This window comes from Peromyscus eremicus, chromosome 1 (assembly GCF_949786415.1).
Source record: "Peromyscus eremicus chromosome 1, PerEre_H2_v1, whole genome shotgun sequence".
NCBI lineage: Eukaryota > Metazoa > Chordata > Mammalia > Rodentia > Cricetidae > Peromyscus > Peromyscus eremicus.
Window position 1 is genome coordinate 152,267,907 of NC_081416.1, and position 23,271 is coordinate 152,291,177.

General features: G+C 40.1%; 1 long non-coding RNA gene across 1 annotated transcript in view; it reads right to left on the bottom strand.

Moving 5' to 3' along the window:
- Positions 1-18,997, bottom strand: part of LOC131920359 (uncharacterized) — a 49,682-nt gene extending 30,685 nt beyond the window's left edge. Inside the window, exon 1 of the long non-coding RNA XR_009381635.1 lies at positions 18,764-18,997. This is a non-coding gene — a long non-coding RNA (uncharacterized LOC131920359). The remainder of the gene's footprint in view (positions 1-18,763) is intronic.
- Between the last annotated feature and the right edge of the window lie 4,274 nt (positions 18,998-23,271).

Here is a 23,271-nt window from a genome sequence, read left to right on the forward strand (position 1 = left end):
GTTGGTGTTTGAGAGAGAGAGAGAGAGAGAGAGAGAGAGAGAGAGAGAGAGAGAGAGAGAAGAAGAAGAAGAAGAAGAAAAAGAAGAAGAAGCAGAAGGAGAAGAAGAAGAAGAAGAAGAAGAAGAAGAAGAAGAAGAAGAAGAAGAAGAAGAAGAAGAAGAAGAAGAAGAAGAAGAAGAAGAAGATGTGGTGCTAGATGGGAGGGGAGGTGGGTGGGGAGGATCTGGGAAATAAAGAACAGGAAAGTAGTCAGAACATAATGTATGAAAAATATTTTCAATAAAAAACAATCTACACTTCATTTTAGGGTCTGTATTGTCTCTCAAATATATCTATTTGAAATATCTGACAAAGTTACTATCTCCTTTTCTTCCAACTCATGCTGAATAATCACTATCTTTATCCTGACTACTAAAGCCCTAGTGAAGACTGTGTCTACATTTTAGATACTGTTACAATCCTGAAGGTTGAACTGCTTTTTCATATACAATATCCTCAGCACACTGCCCTTCATATTAAGCAGATATTTACAGTGAATGTCTAGGGAAAACAAAGGAATACAGTTAATGTGTGAATTAAGTGATGGTCTATAATGAATAGTAAGATTTGTATGCTATGTAATCATAGGGAGTGGTAAACTTTTTTCCTGAGAGTTTACATTCTTCCAAACCAAAATTCCCTCCATGTTTTCTAGCTAAAGTTGCTTTTTTGTAGAAGTTATAAAATTTGGCTTAATTGGCTAAGTGATCAGAGGCTTCCAAATTTGTCTTACCATCCTCAGTTATAAGGACCGGCATCTATGACCAAACAAGTCCATTAACAAACTTCCTACATTTCTATTTTCATTGCTTCAGACTTCTCACACTTGTGAACATGTTAAAAGTACCCTTTCTCACTGGTAATCTAATTTCATGACTTTTGCAAACAGCTATTTGTACCTTTTGAGTGTGACCACTTTCAAGAGAGGTGACAACCTTCATCTTACACCACTCACTGTCTTAGCCACAGCTTTTAAGTGCTCAACTAAATCATTAAACTAAATTAATATTGCACTGATCACAGAGGCACCCTTCCAACTAGATAATAATAGGTCCTCTTATGTCTTTCTCAAACACACATAAATAACTTAGGAACTATAGTATTAATTATATAAATGCCAATGTAGTGCTGGTTATGATTAACTATATACTGCAGTATATAACTATATCATTTGACCTGCTGAAATAAATTCAGAGACCATGTCAAGTACTATCTTCTCAAGTCACCTAATAAAAATAAATAAATCCCTGAAATTCAGTTGCACTACTAAATCTACAAAATGAACACAAATTATGAGTGGAAGTTTTGTCTATTGTCTTTAAAAGAAAGAAAAACTATAATGGAGAACAATTGTATTTCTTTTGTAAAACCATGGAAGTAAAATATTGCTTAAAAGAGGATTCACAGCATAAACATTTTAAGGTAAGAATGTCCTACATGCTGGGAAACATTCACAAGTGGAAAACTCTCAAGGAGGCTTCAGATCCTTGTATTATAACCACATCATATTATGTAATTGTTAAGATCCTTGTTTTATAAGGACATCATATTATCTGATTGTTCTGTACAAAAATATAGAACTTTTATCATTTCATTTGCTAAATACAGTGTATTTTAGATACTTTTAAGGGTTAAACTTTATGACTAAGTCTTTATGCATCTAGTGTATTTTATTATTGGGAAATGTAAGCTAAAACACACCTAATACCATAACTAATAAAGGCTTTTTAAAGCAATTAGCAATCACTGAATCAATACATTGACAGCATAATTCCTTATACATTTAAATGATAGCATCAACTTATTAATAAAAATTCATTAATTCCTATAGTTTGGATGAAGACACTATTTATTAACAATGCTGAGATGGAGTCCAGGAAGTTTTGCATAATATGAGAATTCTACTGCTGAGATGCATTTCTGGGTGCTACAGGCCATGTTTCACTTATTAAAGTAACATTTCATTACATTTAGAATGAAAAGAAATAGAAATTTATACTAAGTTATATGTATTATAAAATAAGTATAAATTTAAGCTGTATTTGATTACATAAATATGGTATCTGTGAAAAATTCAATTTTCCAATTGCATATACATGTTTGTTTTCAGGACCAATATAAAAGATTTTATAATGGATACTTATACTCAGTACCAATGAGTACCAAGTACAGTTACATAAGAAGAATAAGGTCAAATGTTCTCTAAGAGAATAAAGTATCTCAATTCTCAGAGAGATTGTTTCACTTCCGGGTATTATGGTTCTTACAATCATTTTGTCCCCACTACGTTAATGTTCCTGGAGCCATAGATGCAGGTGATATGATAGAGATGTGTCAACTGGAGCTGGGTTCCTCAAAATACACTGCTCTCTGCATTGTGGTCACTTGTTGATTTCTACAGTGGCCTCCATTTGCACCAAAGGGAATCTTCCTTGATGAGGGATGGTAGCTACATTTATCTGTGAGTATAAGAATAAAATTTAGCCCAGGTGGCCTAAAACTCATGATCCTCCTGCCTCCAACTCTTTCAGCAAATCCTACCAGCATGTGCCACCAGGGAATGGGTAGATGGGTTGGGGGGAAATTCTTTGGGGGGGTTGAAGGAAGGAAGAGAGGAGGATCTGTTGGTTGATATTTAAAATGAATAAAAAAATTCTTAATAATAAAAAGAATAAATTTAGAATGTAGTAAGATATTATGCTGACCTAATAAGGTGGTGGTAGTAGATGCTTTTCTCAGGTCCATGATATCACTAACCCTGGGAAGCTGGCTAGGTTTTCAGCACTAGGCATGATTTCTTTGTTTAGTGGACCTTAAGTCCAGTTGGACAGCTGTTATCAACAACAACGTGTGAGCACCACTTACTGCATCTTTACAAATATTTTGCCATGGTGTCTATTGTGGTTCACACAAATGCCTGGAACTACATAAACTAATGACAGCTGAGGAGGGGGAGTGAGGATGGAGAGCTAGCCTCTCCTAGGGATGAGCTCCCTAAATGGTTAATACAAACTGGTAAGCCTTGAAACAATATACACACAAATAACAATAAATTTAGCAGGTAGTATTTACATATTTGTACACACACACAACTATAATAATTGAAGAAGAGGCCATCAATTGAGAGTAAGAGCACATGGAAAGAGTTGGAAAGGGGAATTGGGAATGACTGGAAGGAGGAAAGTAAGGGGGAAAGTAATGTAATTATATTTTAATTAAAATATTAAAACAGAAAAAATAAAATAAAACAGTATCCTTAGTTCATAATAAAATAACCTATTTTATAATAAAAACTGGAAGAATGACTAAAGAAATTGCTGAGTGGGTAAATTAACTACCACTAAGTGTAAGGAATAAATTCCAGATTCCCAGCACCCATATAAATTCCAGGCAATATGTGGAATTCTTGAAATCACACAGGCTGCCCAGGGAAAACTGGCTGGGCAAACTAACTAAATCAGTGAGCACTAGATTCACTATAGAAGGTGGAGAACAATTGAAGAGGATGACATCAATCTCTGATCTCCATGCACACATGTACATACACATTGATGTTCACATGCACACATGTACATACACATTCATGTTCACATGCATACATGTACATACACATTCATGTTCACATGCACACATGCAATACACATTCATGTTCATATGCACACATGCACATACACACTCATGTTTACATGCACACATGTACATACACATTCATGTTCACATGCACACATGAACTTACACATTCATATTCACATGCACATATGCAATACACATTCATGTTCACATACACACATGCACATACACGTTCATGTTCACATGCTCACATGCAAACATGCATACATATCACACATATAAACAAATAAAAATCGATAAACTTGGACTAGGCATGGTGATACTGACATTTAACCCCAGCTCTAAAGAGGCAGAAAAAGGTAGATCTCTGAGTTCCAGGCCAACATGGTCTACATAGTGAGTTCCAGGAAAGCCAGGGCTATGTAGAGAGAAACTGTCTTAAAACAAACAAACAAACAAAAAACAAAAATAATAAATAATCAAATTGAAGATCCTGACATTAATCTGCATACCTATGAACACCTGATTTTGACAAAGAAGCCAAAACTGTACAATGGAAAAAGAAATTATCTTCAACAAATGGTGCTGCTATAACTGGATGTCAACATGTAGATTGCAAATAGATCCGTATCAATTGCCATGCACAAAACCAAGCAGATCAAAGACCTCAACATAAATCAACTTACCCTGAACCTGATAGAAGAGAAAATAGAAAGTATTCTTGAATGAATTGGCACAGGAGACCACTCCCTAAATAAAACATCAGTAGCACAGACACTGAGAGAAACAATTAATAAATGGGACCTCCTGAAACTGAGAAGTTTTTGTAAGGCAAAGGACACAGTAAATAAGACAAAACGACAGCCTACAGAATGGGAAAACATCTTCACCAAACTTACATCTGACAGAGGGTTGATCTCCAAAGTATATAAAGTATTCAAGAAGATAGACATCAAAATACCGAACAATCCAATTAAAAAATGGGCTACAGAGCTAAAGAGAGAATTCTCAACAGAAGAATCTCAAATGGCCAAAAGACATTTGAGGAATTGCTCAACATCCTTAGTCATCAGAGTAATGCAAATCAAAATGACTCTGAGATACCATCTTACACCTGGTAGAACGCCTAGAACAAAAGCACTGATGACAGCTTATGTTGGAGAGGATATGGAGAAAAGGGTACATTCCTCCACTGTTGGTGGGAGTGCAAACTTTGGAAATTAGTATGGCAGTTTTTCAGAAAATTAGGAATCCATCTTCCTCAAGACCCAATTATACCACTCTTGGGCATATACCCAAAGAATGCTCAATCATACCACAAGGACACATGCTCAATTATGTTCATAGCAGCATTATTTGTAATAGCCATAACATGGAAACAACCTAGATGCCCCTCAATGGAAGAAAGGATAAAGAAATATGGTACATATACAAAATGGAGTACTACTCAGCAGTAAAAACAATGACATGAAATTTGCAGGCAAATGGATGGAACTAAAAAATATCATCCTGAGTAAGGTAACCAAGACTTAGAAAGACAAACATGGTATGTCCCCATTCATAAGTGGATACTAGATGTAAAGCAAAAGATAACTAGACTACAACCCACAACACCAGAGAAGCTAGCTAGCAAAGAGGACACAAAGAGGGTCACGTGGATTGCCCTTGGAAGGGGAAATAGAGGAGATCTCCATGAGTAAACTGAAGATGAGTGGGAAAATGGAGGGTGGGGAATGGGGGATGAGAACAATTGGGAACAGGATGGTCAAGCTGGATCAGGAATGGAGTTGGGGAGCAGTGAGGGAGATACCATTTTAGAGGGAGACGTTATGGGGACGGAAAGAGACCGGATGCTAGGGAGGTTCCCTGGAATCCACAAAGATGACCCCACTTTAAACTACTAGCAATAATGAAGAGAGTGCCTGAACTTACTTACCCCAGTAATCATATCAGTGGGTACCCTAACTGTCATCATAAAGCCTTCATCCAGTAACTGAAGGAAGTAGATGCAGACAGGCCAAGTTCAAGGAGTCCAGTCAAAGTGAGAGAAGAGGGATTCTATGAGCAAAGAGCATCAAGATCATGATGGGGAAACCTACAGAGAAAACCAATGCAAACAGTGGGAACTTATGAACTTTAGACCAACAGCTGTGGAGCCTCCACGGGACTGGACTAGGCCCTCTGCATGAACGAGACAGTTACGTTGCTTGACCTTCTTATGGTGTCCCCTGGCAGTAGGATCAGGATCGATCCCTGGTGCATGAGCTGACTTTTTGGAGGCCACTACCTATGGTGGGACACCTTGCACAGCCTTGATGCAGAGGAAAGCGCTTGGTCCTGCCTCTACTAAATGTATCAGGCTTTGTGAACTCCCCATGGGAGATCTTGCCTTGTTGGAGGAGGGAATGGGGGGATGGGTTGGAAGTGAAGACAGGAGGCTTGGGAGGAGGGAGGAGAGGGGGATCTGTAATTGGTGTGTAAAATGAATAAAAAATTCCTTAATAAAAAAAGAAATTTCCCATGAGTCCACTATCCCCAAGAGTTAAAAATATTAAAAGTCCTCCATGCACACAATACATGGATATCAAAACTGAAGGAGAATGACCATCACAATGGCAATCACGTGGCTCAGTTTTACTGAATCTTTGTCAAGCTGCTGTGCTGGCTTTATGACTTTTGCCGTTCCCATCAGATATGAATGCACCAGTGTCAAAATGAATATAATGTATAACACAAAGAATAAATCTTGAAGTACTGAATATATGTGTGTGTATGTGGGTGTTGTGTGTGTGTGTGTGTGTTGTGTGTGTGTGTGTATGCTCATCAGTTGTAATAAATGTAACCCAGTTACACAAGATAATGACAAATTCATTGAACTTGTGGGAAGGACAGGTAAGGAAACATAAGAAAACTGTCTTCAGTTTGTTCAATTTTTCTTAAAATATGAAATTCCAGAGGCAGAAATCCATCTGTTCAAGGATACAGCCATGCATGGTGACTCATGCCTATAATCCTAGAAAGCAAGCCTTTAATCCCAGGGAGTGATGGTAGTAAGCAGAAAGGTGTATAAGGCATGAGGACCAGAAACTACAAGCATTTGGCTGATTAAGCATTTGGCTGGTTAAGCTTTCAGGCTTTTTAGCAGCAGTTCAGCTGAGATCCATTTGGATGAGGACTCAGAAGCTTTCAGTCTGAGGAAACAGGATCAGCTGAGAAGTTGGCCAGGTGAGGTTAGCTGTGGCTTGTTCTGTCTCTCTGATCTTCCAGTGTTCACCCCAATACCTGGCTCAGGTTTGATTTTATTAATAAGACTTTAAGATTCCTGCTACACTACCTCTAACAAAAAATCTATAAGTTAAAAAGCAATATAATAGTGAGGAATAAAGACTTCATCAAATAGTATATATCACAATAAGAATGCAAAATATACCAAAGAAACAAAATGAAGACTGTAAAAGTAAATTCCTTTATGGCATAATCATATATGACAAATAGATTTTAATGATAATTGGCTAGGAAAATGCAGTATTTTAACATGTCTTCCAAGCCTGTTACTCTTTCTTAAGAAAAAATGATTAGTACTGGAAAATAAATGCCATCATATTCAATTTTGTAAAATCATAAGTAATATAGCATAAGAAATTTGTAAATGTATTCTGTGATGATATTTTGTAACTAAGTCATGAGGTAGAACTTAAGTTCCAAAATTGATCAAAATGGTAATTACAAAATAAACAGTTTGACATATACTTAAAATCTGAAATTTATATTTAAAAACTATGGAACAAATGACTGTGAAATATATATATATATATATATATATGGATATTTGTAATATTATGATAATGATGGTGTTATTATCATAACTGAATCTAAAACTAGCATAATTGATGTGGAAGAAAAAGAAATGATTAATGGGAAATTGTGTTGCTAATGGCTAGCACGTTCATAAAAAAGAAAGTGTTGTGAGTTTTGCTACATAAAAATGGAATTTAGCATATCTAGAAGTTAGTAAATTTATAGTAACTTAATTTTGTTCAAATTATAATTCTCAACTTTTGTGAAAAGGTTGCATTCATAATTCTCTTGGCTGTATTCAGAGTTGAGTTCAAGTTCTCTCCTTTGTTGTACTCTTTTGCCCTCCACTACCATACTCTTAATTAAGCCTTAATGAATTTTACAGATTCAGGCTAGATATTCCAGTTCAATATTCCTATCTTAGTGCTTACCTTAAAAACAACATTGATTCCCTTTGAATAGTTCCTTTATATAGCAGTTCCTCACTTCTGGGTACATAATGTAGAAATGAACAGAGAATAGAATCTTGGGGAAATACCTTTACAATTATGTTTAAAACATTTTTTAATTCTTATTCTCTGAGAATTTTGTAGATGTATGTCATATATTTTGGTAATATACATCATTTATTAGCCCAATTCTACTCCTTCCAGACACCTTTTCCATATGTTACCCTAGCCCTACCTACAGTTTCATATCATCTTCAAATTTTTATTTCCCATTGAGTATAGTGTCAGTAGATGTATATTACCTCAGAATTAGCCACTAGAATGTAGGAAACCTCGGAGACCACACTCCTGAAGAAAATGATCCTCTTTTCCTAGCATCATCAACTACCAATGACTCCTCAGCTAAGAGTAGAGTCTTGCAATCTCCACCTCTAGCCATTCTGGAAGATGATTAGCTTGATCTTGTGTAGGATTTGTGCATGCAGCCACAGCTTCTGTGAGCTCATGAGCACAACAATCCTCTTATGTCCAGAATATATTGCTTCATTCTAGTCCTCCATGTCCTCTGACTCTTATAATATTCCCGTGCGTTCTTCTTCATGTTCCCTGAGACTTGTGGGGAAGAGGTGTAACTTAGACATCCCATTGAGGTTTGGGCTCTCCATAGTCACTTATTTTCTGCACACTCATCAGTTCTGGGTATCTGTATTAACCTCCATCTACTGAAAATAAAAGTATCTCTGATAAGGGCTGAGATAGAGAATGACATAGGTATTAACATTTTAATATAGGTGCACCAGTACAACAAGTGTAGCACTCTGGCAGGGTAGTGATAACAGAGGAAGATATAGGTATGAGCAGGGCAGGTTTGTATATGAGGCATCTCTACATAATCCTCTAAGTTTTAATATGAACAGGTAAACAGAGTCTATATTATTTTAAAAAACTCTTGGTAGTCTTTAACCAGTGTCATTTAATGAATTAGATTATTCTAAATCTTACTTGGATAAACTGCAAGATCTGTTATACTGGATGGTGATGCTTGGAAGAGTTGTGATGATGACAGACTTCTTAAACATCATGTAACATGCTATCATCCAAAGTAGTGAAATTTATAAAGATCAAAATTCCTAAATCTAAAATTCTTGAAGTCTAAATTAAAAACAAAAACAAAAACAACTAAAAACAGTAAGATTCTCAGTCCCATTGACAACAGGATTAAAAAGAAAAAACAATGTAGAATAAAACTAACTAATGATGTAGTATGTGAAAGACTTCTATATTTAAAACACTAAAGAAAAGAAATTGAGAAGAGACTCAACAATAGAAAGACTCCTATGTACATGCATTGATAGAATCAATATTGCAAAAAGGGCCATCTTACTACTAAAATTAATCTTCAAATTCAATGCAATCAAAATCAAAATTGCAGTGACAGTCATAACAAAATTTTTTAAAAAATAGAATTCATTCATTAGCACAGGAGACACTGGATTACCTAAGCAAGGCTTGGCAAAAATAATATGGCAGAATGCATCAACATATCTGATTCCAAGTTATGCTACAAAGACAGTGATATAAACAGTGTGATGTTGCTATAAAAAGAGACACACAGATCAATGGTATAGAATGGAGATCCAGTTCCAAGGCCATATGACTAAACCATCTGATCTTCAAAAAATATGCCAAAAATACACACTGGAGATAGGACAGCATCATCACAAATGGTTCTGCAAAAACTGTATGTCTACATGCAGAAGAATGAAATTAAATATTTATCTCTCAGTGTGCACATAAATCAACACCAATTAGATTGTGAACCTCAACATAAGAATTTAAATTCTGAAACTGTTTGTTTAAGGTGGAAACTTGAGCCGTTGGGCACCATTTGTACTTGAAGTTTTCCTGTGTCCACCTGGCTCATGCAGCTGCTCAGACCCAAGTAAACACACAGAGACTTCTATTACTTACAAACTGTATGGCCATGGCAGGCTTTTTGTTATCTACTTTTTATATCTTAAATTAACCCATTTCTATTAATCTATAAGTTGCCACGTGGCTTGTGGCTTACCAGGACTTTACATCTTGCTTTTCATGGTGGCTTTGCCTGGCAGCTTCTCCTGACTCAGCCTTGCCTTCCCAGAATTCTCTTTTCTGCTTGTCTTGCCTACACTATACTTCCTGTCTGACTACTAGCAACTGTTAGATGAAAAAGAGAGAAATACACTTAAATAAATAGGCATAGATAAAGTCTGTATCAATAGGACTCTGATCACTCAGAAAATGAGGCTAATAGTCAACAAAAGGGATATTATAAAATTACAAAGGAAACTGTCAGTAAAATGAAGAAAAAACTACAAAATAGGAGAAAATGCAAGAAAATCCTTCACAACTATAAATCTGATGGAGAATCTATATCTAGAATATATGAAATATTCAAGAAAATGAGCATCAACAACATAGATGGGTGGAGACATTCAGAGGACCTGATTCTGGTTCCCAGTAGTGACAGGGACATTGGGTTATTCAGGACAGCTTGTAATTCTAATTTTGGCCTCTGTGGGTACCCACACATGGCAAAACTCTCTCTCTCTCTCTCTCTCTCTCTCTCTCTCTCTCTCTCTCTTATCTCTCTATCTCTCCCTCTGTTCTTCCTCCCTTCCTACCCTCCCTCCACCCCTTCATCTAGCTCTCAAACACACACTTAAAACAAAAGAAAAATATAGACATAAATGGCCAAGTTAAACACTTGGACATGAAATTGAATAGAGATTTCTCAAAAGAAGGTATATACATGACTAATATTTTTAAAGTATTCAACATCATTTGGAATGAGGTAAAGGATGGTGAAGATATATTCAAACAGGAATACTTATCCACTCTTAGTGGAGGCATAAATTGATACAACCACTTGTAGCTAGAGTTTTCCTGCCTTGCCCACAGTCAGGACAAATCTTTGTCACCCACCAGTCACACAGCTGCTCAGACTCAACCAAGTAAACACAGAGACTTATATTGCTTACAAACTGTATGGCCGTGGCAGGCTTCTTGCTAACTGTTCTTACAACTTAAATTAATCCATTTCCATTAATCTATACCTTGCCACATGGCTCGTGGCTTACCAGCATCTTCACATGTGGCTTGTCATGGTGGCAGCTGGCAGTGACTCTCTCCCCCAGCTTCCTGTCCTCTCAATTCTCCTCTCTGTAAGTCCCGCCTATACTTCCTGCCTGGCCACTGGCCAATCAGTGATTTATTTATTGACCAATCAGCAACACATTTGATATACAGACCATCCCACAGCAACCACTATGGAAGTCATTGTTGATACTTCTAAAATGTCTAAAAATAGAACTATCATGTTATGTATCTATACCCCTCTGGGCAATCTATTCAGAGGAATCTCACGAGAAAAATTACACATCCATGTTCATTGCTGTTTTAGTCACAATAGCTAGGAAATTGAATCAGCCAATATAGCCCTCAACTGTTGAAAGAATAATTAAAATATTTATATATACACAGTAGAATTTTAAAGACAAAGAAAATTACAAAATGTGCAGAAAATTCAGTGAAACTGGAAAATACTATTCTATCTAAGGTTATCCTGGTCCAGAAAGCTAAAACAAATTTTAAAAAAACCTACATGCTTTTCCTCATATATGAATAAAATCTTTAAACTTTTATATCTGTGTATTTATTTTGGATCATTTATAGAAGTTGAGAAGCTTGAAAGGGCCAATGAAAGAAAGGAAGAAGAGGACTTGAGAGGATAATGGAGAATACACCACATGTAATATGAAGGTGTGTGTTATGGATAACTTGGAGTAAAATGTTTAAGCAGTGATGGTAGAAGGAGTTAAGGGAATAGTAGATGAGGTAGGTTAACCAAAACTAAATATGTATGAAAAGCCCCTGCAGAAACCTGTTATGATGTGAGCAGTAATCTGTTTTAAAACAAGATTAAAAATTCGAAGAGGTTTGAACACTGACACCCTGCATGGACGGACAATGATTCTTAAAAAAGACATAGATTATAAAATGAAAAGCTCAGTACCATGATGTTATTTGTCCCCCATTCTTCTTTCTCCTTCTGAACTTATCTCCCTCACTCATCCCCAGTTGGAACCCCCTTTCCTAGTTATTCATTCACACCTCATATCACATATATCCTTCTATTCCACTCCCAAGTCTACCCTGCCTCCTATGCTCCTTTATATTCTTCTGGATTCTGTGGTTTTTCCATGTTGCATACACACATCTGAGGACTTGGAGCTAGGAACCATAGACAAAAAAGATTTTGGGGGGTCTGTGTTATCTCAATAAAATCTTTTCCATGTCCATCCATTTACTAATAAATTTCTGTTTTCAGTTTTCTTTATACATGGATAGTATTACATCATATATAAGTATTACATTTTTATTATCCACTCATGTGTTAAGGGCATTTAGGTTGTTTCCATTATTTTCTGGCTGTTATGAATAAGGTGACAAGGAACATGGCTAAGCAAGTATCTGTGAAGTAAAATACGAAGTCCTTTGAGCATATACCAAGGAGTGTTATATCTGGGTCATGGCTCATAGGTTTGTTTGTTTGTAGTGTTTTGAGGATTCTCCATACTCATTTCCAGAGTATCTGTACCAGTAAATGGCAGCATTAACAAAGACTAGAACAATGGCAGTAACAATGAACATGTTAATGTGGAAGAGGGAAGTTTTCATGCAGTTCCACCTCTAGACAGAAAACTACAGGAAACTATGGTGATATTTTATTTGTATTAAAATGTTATTTGTATGTTAATAAATAAAGTTGCCCAGGGGTCAGAGCTATTAGCAAGCCATAGGAAAGCAGGGCAGTGGTGGCATACACTTATAATCCCAGCACTTGGTAGGCAGAGCTGGGTAAGTCTCTGTGTGTTCGGGGATACAGCCATTATTGGACACACATGCCTTTAATCTCAATACCAAGCAAGGAAAACCTGGAGGCCTATACAGACAGGCCGTGATGAGGCAGTCATGTGGTTGGGTTTACAACCAATGAGAAGGCAGAACAGGAACACTATATAAAGACTTTAACACAGGGGTAGCTAGTTCGGAGAGGTAGGACCACTGCAGGAGGAAGGGTAAGGTTTTAGCTCTTAGCTCTGACCTCTTGGCTTTCTTCTTTGCATTGGTTCTGTGTTTCTTATTTAATAAGAAGGTTGGTTACATCTACAGGAAACTAATGATTGCTGAAAGAAATTAGACTTTCCCAGGGATGATGTCCCATATTGGTTGTCCAAAGCAAATTGGCAAAAAAGTCAGCCTTGAGACCATATAAATACCCCCAACAAATAGGAACTCAGAGGGTCTTGTGTGTGTGTGTGTGTGTGTGTGTGTGTGTGTGTGTGTACTACACATACATATATACATATGACAATAGTAATCACAGCCACAATTAATGGAAAAAAGCCATGGGCATGGCACAGAGGGATGTCTGGGAAGGTTTGGAGGGAGGTAGATAGGGGAAGGGCAATTCTTCCTATCCACAACTTTCCCCAGGCAACCCCAGTGGACTTCTGCCACTTTGGCACAGACCACAACAGCCAGAACAGGTGAGTGAACTGCCTGCCAGTAGGACTGCACTCCTCCCTATATTCTGTTGCCCATGACCCGTCCGTCCCCAGGCCCACACCACCCTAACTAGTCCCAGACCCTGCTGCTGAGCCCTGCCCACAACTCCAGTGGACTTCTGCCACTGAGGCCCAGACCACAACAGCCAGAACAGGTGAGTGACCTCCCTGCCAGTGGAACTACTCCCCTCCCCAGAGTCTTTCCCCAAGGGCACTTCTCTAGACCCACACCATCCAAGCTCATCCCTGGCCCTGATGATAATGGGCCTTGTCCCCAATCCCAGAAGACTTCTGCCACTGAGGTGCAGACCACATCAGCCAGAACAGGTAAGTGGTCCACCTGCCTATGAACTGCACCGCTCCCCAGAGTCTTCCCCCAGGACCTTTCCCTGGGCCCATGTCATCATACATCATCCCTGACCCCTCTGCTGGTCCTCCAGTCAACTGCAGGAAACTCCACCAAGCAGGCTCAGGCCACACAGTCAGAACCAGGTGAATGAGCCGCCTATCAGTGGATCTGTACTCCATCTTAGATTCTTCCCCCCTTGAACTTCCCCAGGCCCAAGCCAGCCCAGCTAGTCCCTTGCTCTGCTGCTGCTGCTGCTGCTGAACCCTGTCCCTATCCCCAGGGGATTTCTACCACTGACTTGCAGAACAAAGGAGCCACAATCAGTGAGAGATCCTCCTGTGCTGTGGCCTGGCCCCTCCTATCTCAGCACCAGCACTATTGGTGGGTCCTGCCCCCCACTCCAGAGGAATTCCACTGCTCTGGTGCAGCCCTCACAAGTCAAGAAGTAGGTGAAGTGACCCGCCTGCAAGCTGGACTGCTGCCACTACCTGGATTCTGCCCCCACCCCAAGACTCACAATGTCTCCCAACCCCTTCCACCTCATCATCCTCCCCATGGGAAGCCCTTCCCCAAAACTCTAACAGACACCTTAGGTCCAGACACAGTCTATGCCAGTCCAAAGAACAGCCCCAGCTGCTCTACTGGAGGCCAGGCTGGTCCTGGGTACTCTAGAAGAACACTCAGGCTTTACTGGCGGCCATTTCAGATCTAGAAACCCAAGAAGACTTCAGCTTTATAAGAGGCCAGACAGGATCAAGGGAATCAAGGCCCCAAAAACTCCATTAGAGACACCCTCCTGGACCTGAAGACCCACCAGTCACCAGAATCCTTAGCCACATAGGCTAAAAGACCGGAAAGGGAACAGAAATCAAGGAACAAAACACTCATCCGACAAAGACAGACATAGGAATCAACACCTAGACCTATAACCATCCCAAATCCAGATGCCTAAAGCCAGTGTGAGATCACAGTAACAGAAAGGGCAATATAGTGTTGGGGAATATTAATATGTAGTAGAATATTATTTTAAGGTGTGTTACTTTTGTTTATGTTGCATTTGTTTGACTCTGTGAAGCTGTGTAACACACCTGATGATCTAATAAAGAACTGGCCAATAGCAAGGCAGGAGAAAAAAGTAGGCAAGGATGGCAAGCAGAGAGGATAAATAAATACAAGGAGAAATCTGGGAAGAGTGGATTGGAGCACTAGGAGCCAGAGAAGGAGAAGGACTTCTGGTGCCAGCCCCTGCCCCCCCCCCAGCTACCCAGCAAGCCACAGAGTAAGAGTACGATTTAAGAAAGTAAGAGAAAGGGAAAAAGTAGCCATGATGAGTTAAATTAAGGAAAGCTGGCTAGAAAGAAGCCAAGTTAAGGCCGGGCATTCATAAGTAATAATAAGCCTCCATGTTTGATTTATTTGGCGCTGGGTGGTTAGCACCCCAAAAGAGTAAAAAAGAGTAAAAAACCCCAACAACAATATAGCACCAACAGAATCCAGCTATCCCACTACTGAACATTCCAATGCAGCTGAAGCACAATAAAATAACCTTATAAATAACTTTATGAAGATAGAGGTCCTTAAAGAGTAAATGAAATTCCTTAAAGATATTGAGGAAAAGACAAAAAAGGGAGTGGGACATCAATAAATCTCTTAAAGAATGATAAAAGGAGGGCTCTGAAATGCTTTGCATGGAGAATTACAGAGGCCCTATCCCTCTAAAGGTTGTGAAAAAAGGTCCAAGAGGGAATGTCTCTCCAGACTCAAGCACCACAGGCGTCCCCATAGTGTGGGAATCAATGGACCATGCAGTTTTTTGAGGGAGCAGAAATGGGTAAGCACAAGGCTGCTACTGCACAACCGCTATGCAACAGGGCATATAATCCAGGCTCTCGGGATTTTGGGGTACCATGGTCCTCAGCCTGTACAGTCCCAGATGCACTCCAATCATGACTGAGTGAGCCTTTTCCCCACACACAGGTGCAGCCTCCCCCAGTGAAGGGGTCTGTGTGGGGCATCTCTCATCAGGGGAAATTTCAACCCTGGAGTCCTGCATATCAAAGTAGTGGTAATGAACCTGGATCTGCCTGGTCCGAAGGTCTGTTATTTGGCTTCGGATGAACCGAGTGAGCCAGGAAAGTGCCCATGGCCCAAAGGCAAGGACCAGGAGCAGGCCTACAACAGGTCCTAGGAGGGAGGAAAGAAGGGTCGTTAGCCAAGGAGAGTTGGAAAACCAATTCTAGAACCACCCAAGCTCTTGTTCTCCTTTTCTTTTTCTCTTTTTCTAGTCCTTTTCTAACCTACCATACTGTCCCTGACTACCCTGGTGTGGTCTGTAAAGAAGCAACATTCCTCTTTGAGCCCAGTACAAAGGCCACCCTGTTGTAGAAAGAGGAGATCCAGGCCTCTCCTGTTCTGTAAAACTACCTCAGCTAGGGAGGAAAGGGATGACTCGAGGGCAGAAATTCCCTGTTCAAATGGGGCAATATCCTTGTCTATGGACAGTCAAAGTTCAGAGTAATGTTGGTTGGACAGAACCAGAGAGGCAATCCCTGTGCCTGTTCCCATTGCTCCAACCCCCAGAAGGACTGCTAAGGTGATGGCAGTAACAGGCTCCCGTCAAGGCAGTCGTCTCAGCGCGGCTTCTCTTCCTAGAGATCTAGGAACTGATCTGAGGAATAATAGGTTAGTCTAGGTGGAAGGGACCTGAGTGCCTTGAGTGGCAACATAACGACCTGACCCAGTGATCTGCAGGTGTACTACATATGATGGGATCAGTGGGCTTCCTCTGCCATCAGTGTTACAGGATTTTTTAAAAGGGTATCATTATAAGCAGAAGGTTAGAATCAACTGAGCAAGGAAGATTTGGGTCTATGGCACATGCATGTGCCTCGTACAAGGCATCTTCTACCATTGCACCAATGAGGATAATGAGGGCTCCTGTGATGACCATCCCTGCTCCTACTCCCGCTCCAACTGCTGTACCCGCTGGTCCTTCATGGGTGCCGTCTCTCTGGTGCTACCCTGTTTGCTGTGCTACCTGCCAGCCACAGGCTGTGTCAAGCTGGCCCAACATGGCTATGACCGCCTGTGACACCAAGGCCAGCAAGTCTGACAAGCCTTTCTGACACCTTGGATGAAAATTCAGCGCTGCCCTTGGAAACATGGCCCCTGCTGTCAGACTGGATTTGTGACAAGCAGTGTCCCTGCTCAGCCCAGAACATGATTGACTATGGGACTTGTATGTGCTGTGTGAAACGTCTCAAACACAGTTTGCTGTGAAGTTCCCACTGTCCCCTAACAGGAACTCTGAAAAGCCAACATAGCATTATTAATCAGTAATAAAGATCGTTTCCCCCCTTTTTTTTCACGTGCCATTCTAACTGACACACTTGCTAAAGCTGAGCCAAGGGAACTCCAAGGAAAGGGAACGGAAGTTGGTGACCCACACACTACACAAGCTGAATTAACAGCCATTCTTTTCATAAAAGGGTGGAGCAGAGTGATAACAGAGATAAAGGGCTGGTGGGTTTGCTGTGGGTGAGGACAACAGCCTGGAGGGCTTGCCGGAGGGACATCATTTGAAACAGAAGAAGTTTCCTCAGGAGAGGGGCTATCTCTCCTGGGCAGATCAAGTATATTTATAGCTCTAACCAGGCATTCCGGCAACCATCTGGGAGCAGAGCATATCTCTTTTATGGCACCATTAACAGGATTTAGTCTTTCTGTGATGATCAGCAATGGTGTTAATGCTGAATGTTCTCCCACCTCACATCATGAGAATCAGAAGGCTGTTGGCCTTCTCAGACTTTCCTTCTTTCTGTTGGCCTTTCTGACTCTCTCTCCATGAATGAAGGAGCCGGCAGGCTCCAAGGTGGAAAGGCCCTCCCCTCCACCCTTCATGCCCTACAAGCTCCCCTCCCCCCAGTGCCACCAAGACCTGACCCTCCATAACAGCAAGCATCCAGCCCCGCCAGCATCCCAGACCCAGGAACCACCTCCAAGGCCGGCTCCACCCCCCCCATAAAGACAAACCATCACCAACACCTCCTACACTTTGAGATCTTCCACCACCATCCCCTCCAGACTGGCCTTATTCTGTTGGAGCAGAAACATGATCTCAGAGACGGCCCCCGTCCCGCACACAAGGCAACTGCCCATCTAGGGACAAAATGTCCCCCATCCCCTATAGCTGCCTAGGACACTCATGGTTGCCTCGGCAAACCCCAAAAGCACCAGTAGCTACCCCAAGCCCTAGTTCCTGTCAGGCAGGGTTTGCATTTTCAAAGGCCAAGTGTTTAACGAAGGTACTTTTGTTTTTGTCCAGCCCAACAGTCTCTTGGCCGGAGGGAATTTTGCCTGTACTGCATTTGTATCATAGGGGGAGTTGCCGAGAAGTTTCTTTAGCGTCCAAATTTTTGAGGATGGCTGTTCAAGTGAACTAGTGGGAGTGGAGAAAGAACAAAGAAATCTGTAACTGGTTGTGATCAATTAGTTGTAAACACCACTACCCTCGGAACAACCCTCTAGGGAGGCCTCCTTGGTGGAGTCCAGAGGGAAGTTAGAGGTAAAATTGTTAAGAGAGGGATAAAGATGGGCAAGAGCGGACTCCTGGGGATTCCTAGGTTTAAAAGTCATGAGGGTCCCCTCTTCCATAGAGGTCGTGATCCAAGGGACAGACCAAAGGCAGACTAGAAAGCGCTCGGGGTCTTAGAGCAGGTAGAGGGGAAGTGAAAGGCTTCTTTTCAGATTTTTTTCTCCTATATTAATAAGCTCTTGTATGTCAGGGGAATGTTTATAGACCCTAAGAATGCCATTAATAATCAACAAAGGCTTTAAGGTCTTTTTTCTTTACCCTAGTTCCTTGTATCTTGAGGGGCTCATTTAGGCCAGAAATAAATAAATCTTGTGACGAAGTTGCCTGTCCCATGGCTTGTCACTTTCTTACCTGCGTCGTCTCCGCTCTCCTCCAGGATCGCGTCTTGAACCGGCGATTTCAGGGAAATCCAACAACTTCACCAAGGCCTTGGTCTTTCCTCCAGGAGACGACGTTCTGAATCCTCAAGAGGTGGTTTCATCCACTTTGGGCGCCAGTTGCCCCGGCCTGCAGGGCTTCAACAGGTTCTCGACCACCCTAAGGATGGAATGATAGAGACAGGAGATACAAAGAAAATACACCAAGTCTAGATTCTGATCAAGGTACAACTTTATTTTCTCCAGGAGGGCTTATATAGTTCCTACAAGGTGGGGGGAGCAAGAAGCTGTCATCTACATAAGGTAGGGCAAGCTAACAGGATGTTTGTATAGGATGTTTACAGGGTGAAAGGGTCAAGGGCTCCGACTCAATGTCCTGTTGCTAGGCAACCTGACTGTAAGATGATCTAGTTCCCTGTCTTATCGGGGGTCTGTATTTTTCCACTAATTAGAGATTCTGTCCTTGTCCCTGACACCAAATGTGCGGACATATGCATGTAATTATTGTGTAAAAGAACTTGTTTTTAACAGCAACCACATGGCTTTCCTCCATTTTGGATGATGACCTCATCATGATGTAGGCAGCAATTTTTTACTAAGGTTATAAAGATCTACTCAGATTAACAAAAGTTAACTTAGAGATTTATATCTAAGTACTTATGCCTTGTCAAATGTTCAACAATGAGCTTCTAGAGAATTTAAATAGGTAGCTATTAAAACTGGACCTCAATGCCTTTATACACAATAATGTGTCTTGCTCTGGCAGCTAAATTTTGTAATTTAAGAGTCACCCAGGTGATAATGTGATAATGGTTTTAAAGACATGAAGGGATCTTAGGGAACAGCTGAGGGTTGAAAATATATGCCAGGGCCAGATGATGGTCACAGAAGCACCAGTCACAATGAAATGGAGCAGGCTGCGATCTAGAAGGCAGGCTATGTATATGCTGCCAAGGGTATCTAGCCTAAGATCCAAGCCTCTAAAGAAAAGAACTAAAAGGATTATAAATGAATCCCAAATATTGAACTTTGGGATTATTTGAACTTTGGAGCTTGGTTTTGCCTTATACAGATTATGGTTATGCCATACATATTTTCTCTATCTTAAAGTAAAAGAGGGAACTTTATTTTTTATATTGCAGGAAGACATTTGAGAGATTTTTAACCTTTTTACAAACATTTAAATTTGTAAGGGTATGGGACTGATGTAATTAATTACAGGAATAAGCTTTACTTAGTCCCTTGAGTATGTTTTCAGAGTAGAAAGAAAGTTTATCTATTCAGATATACGTGGAAAGCCCTCAAATACTTCATAGATCTGCAGAATATGGCATTTAAAATGTTGACTAAAAAGCTTGTTATTTCAGACAGACTCCCAGATCCGAACGGTGACCCAGAGTCTCCAAAGAAGATTTCACGGCACCACTATCTCCAGCTGGATTATGGAAATGCTGACAACAGGGTGAGATGCTCCAATGCAACACCCGCTGCCAGGACCCTGCCCAGACTGTGGATAAGCAACAGGACACTAGAAATTGATTACACCCCTTTTGCTTAGATAAAAGAAGATCAGTATTCCCCATGTCCCTCTTCCATAGGAAAACTTCTCTCCTTATGGACCCAGCAGCAGAATACTGATGCTGTTCTGATACTTCTGCCTCCAACACTATGGAGACCTGGGTATGGACTGGTCCCTGTCATTTTTTTTTTTTATAGATTCAGAAGCTGTTTGGTCTGCACTCGAGCATAATTTATCCTTCTCAGATCTCTGACAGTAATTGATGTCAACTTGTTAACAAGCCAACTTGTTAATTCGTTTATATGTGTGTGTGTGTGTGTGTGTGTGTGTGTGTATGTGTGTGTGTGTGTGTGTATATATGTGTGTGTGTGTGTGTATATATATGTATGCATGTATGTATAATAAATGAAGCCTTGCTTTTTCTAAAGCTACTAGGTCTCTTGATGAAAAAAACAAACAGCTTTGCTTTACTCACAGACTTCATATTAAGGGACAAACAGGTTTCAAATATGATTTAAAATGTCTGCTCTCAATAATAGCTGCTTATATCCCTGATAATTGATTAAATATAAACTTAAAAATACTTCTCCTCAGGCCAAAGAAATATCTCTCCAATCTGTACCGGGCTTTCTGAACAACAACAAAAATTGCACATGCCTTTAACCCAAATCTGTAGTTTTTGCTACATATATAAATGTATGAGTCCACTTCTGCTCTTTTACAGATACCTATTTCTTGATTTGTCTGTGATATAGATTTCAATACAAATAGATAATACTAATGTGTCTAAAACTTTTATGTCATTTTGTAAGATAAAAATCCACATAGGCCTTAGAGGATTAAAAGAGTCATAAAACTTGGATCCAGTACACAGAGGTCAAAATGACTCTAGGTAAGTATAGCTTAAACTTCTCCTACTCTATTCTTGAAGATGATCTCTCCCCTCCCACCCCAACCCACCCCCCCCCTCTCCTGTCGTGGGACTTCTCCCCTTCACCAAATACTAAGACTATGAACCTAAAAGTTCCCATTATAATTTCCCCTTAAATTCCTAAATTTTAACTTTTGTCTCTAGTCTATATCTGTTTCAGCAGATTTATACTTGACTGACTGACACATCCAGGCATCAACTGCTGACTTCATCCTGTGAGCCATGGCGATGCTAAAAGCAGATATGGACCAATCCAGCTGATATGAATGCTCCTTGTCTCCATCTGGGTCAAATCAGACATTTCTGATAAATGTGCCATTGCCTAAATTTCCTCCTTATCTTTGACTAGCATTTTACTCTCCTGAGCTCTGACCATCTATGTCCTACTTCAACTTGAAGCAGTTATAGAAGAAAATACATCATCTCTACCTACCCCCAAAACAGGCTAAAAAGGCCAAGTCAAAGGAAAACTCCCTGGCATGGGGATGGAGGGGGCAATGGCTAACTATAAAGCCCATTGATATACCAAGAGAATAATTGATAAATTCATTAACTAAAATGATTTTACAACAAGATAAGACACTTAACCTTCTTTATACAAAACTAAAGAGGTTATTATATGGTTTAAAATAATTATTTTTATATAAATCATTCAATATTATAACGTGACTCATATTTAGACCTAGAAGAATCAAAGGTTTGACTCTGGTTAAAACTCAAGGGGGGAATGAAGGGTCCAGGAACATAGAAATATAAAATTGTAAACCTAAAAAATAAAAGCTGAGAGCCCTCAGCTCTAAAGGTTAACTTCTAACAATGGCTCTCTGTTTATAGCCAGCTCCTCTGTCAAGAGCTAGGGGTTAACTTTTAACTCCCTAGCTCCTTATAGCCAACAACTACCTGGACCAAAGTCAACTTTTAAAAGATGTTGCTAAATGATTTCTGGCATGCATCCCATGCCTGATGTTTCTACATGACTTTTAGCTTGAGTCTGTGTTGAAATGTGATGATGTTTTCTTTGTGCTTTAACAAATAAAGCTTGCCTGGAGATCAGAGGAAAAAGGCAGCCTTATAAGGAAACACAAAAGTCTGGCAATGGTAGCACATGCCTTTAATCCTATCACTTGGGAGGCAGGGATCTGTCTGCATCTACATGAGTTCAAGGCCACAATGGGAACAGAGCCAGATATGGTGGCACATGCCTTAATTTCCAACACTAGTTAACCATGGAGGTTTGGAAGTCTATACAGACAGACAGGAAGTGAAAGAGCTGGGCAGGAAAAGGAAGTGATACAGCTTGAGAGAGAGAGCAAATCAGATGGCAGAACAGCAAGACATATAGGCGTGGGGAGACAGGAAGTATTTTGCATTTGGAAGCTATGGGGTTGGTGAGGTAAGGTTAGCTGTGACTTTCCCTATTTCTCTTCTCTCTCTAAGGCTTTCACCCCTATATCTGGCTCCATGTTTTTTTTATTTAATACGACTGTTTAGAAATTTTTCTACATGTATCCCATGCTTGATGCTTTCCCCCTTACTATAAAAAGGGGGCTAGAACCCACCTCCATTACAACAGCCTCAGAATCCAAACACTGGGTGTGGTCTCAGCTAGCTGATAAGCTTTTGTGCCCTGTGGTTATTTTTTCTCCACTTTTTTTTCTGGAATACAGTCTGCTTCTGATTTAATAGACTTTGGCGGTCTGTCCCCCATTATTGTATGACCCAGACCCAACAGTATCACATGCAACAATTAAATCAAGATTGATCAGATAAAATATTCAAATAGACCACTAAGGAAATAGGATCAGTTATTAAAAGTCTCCCAACCAGAAAATAAAAGCACAGGGCCAGATGGTATCAGTGTAGAATTCCACCAGACTTCCAAAGAAAAGCTAATACCAATACTCCTCAAATTACTCCAAAAATAGAAAGGTTATTACCAAATACTTTTTATGAGTCCACAGTGGCCCTGATACCCAAACCACACAAAGATTCAATGAGGAAGGAGAATTACAGACCAATTTCCTTCATGAAC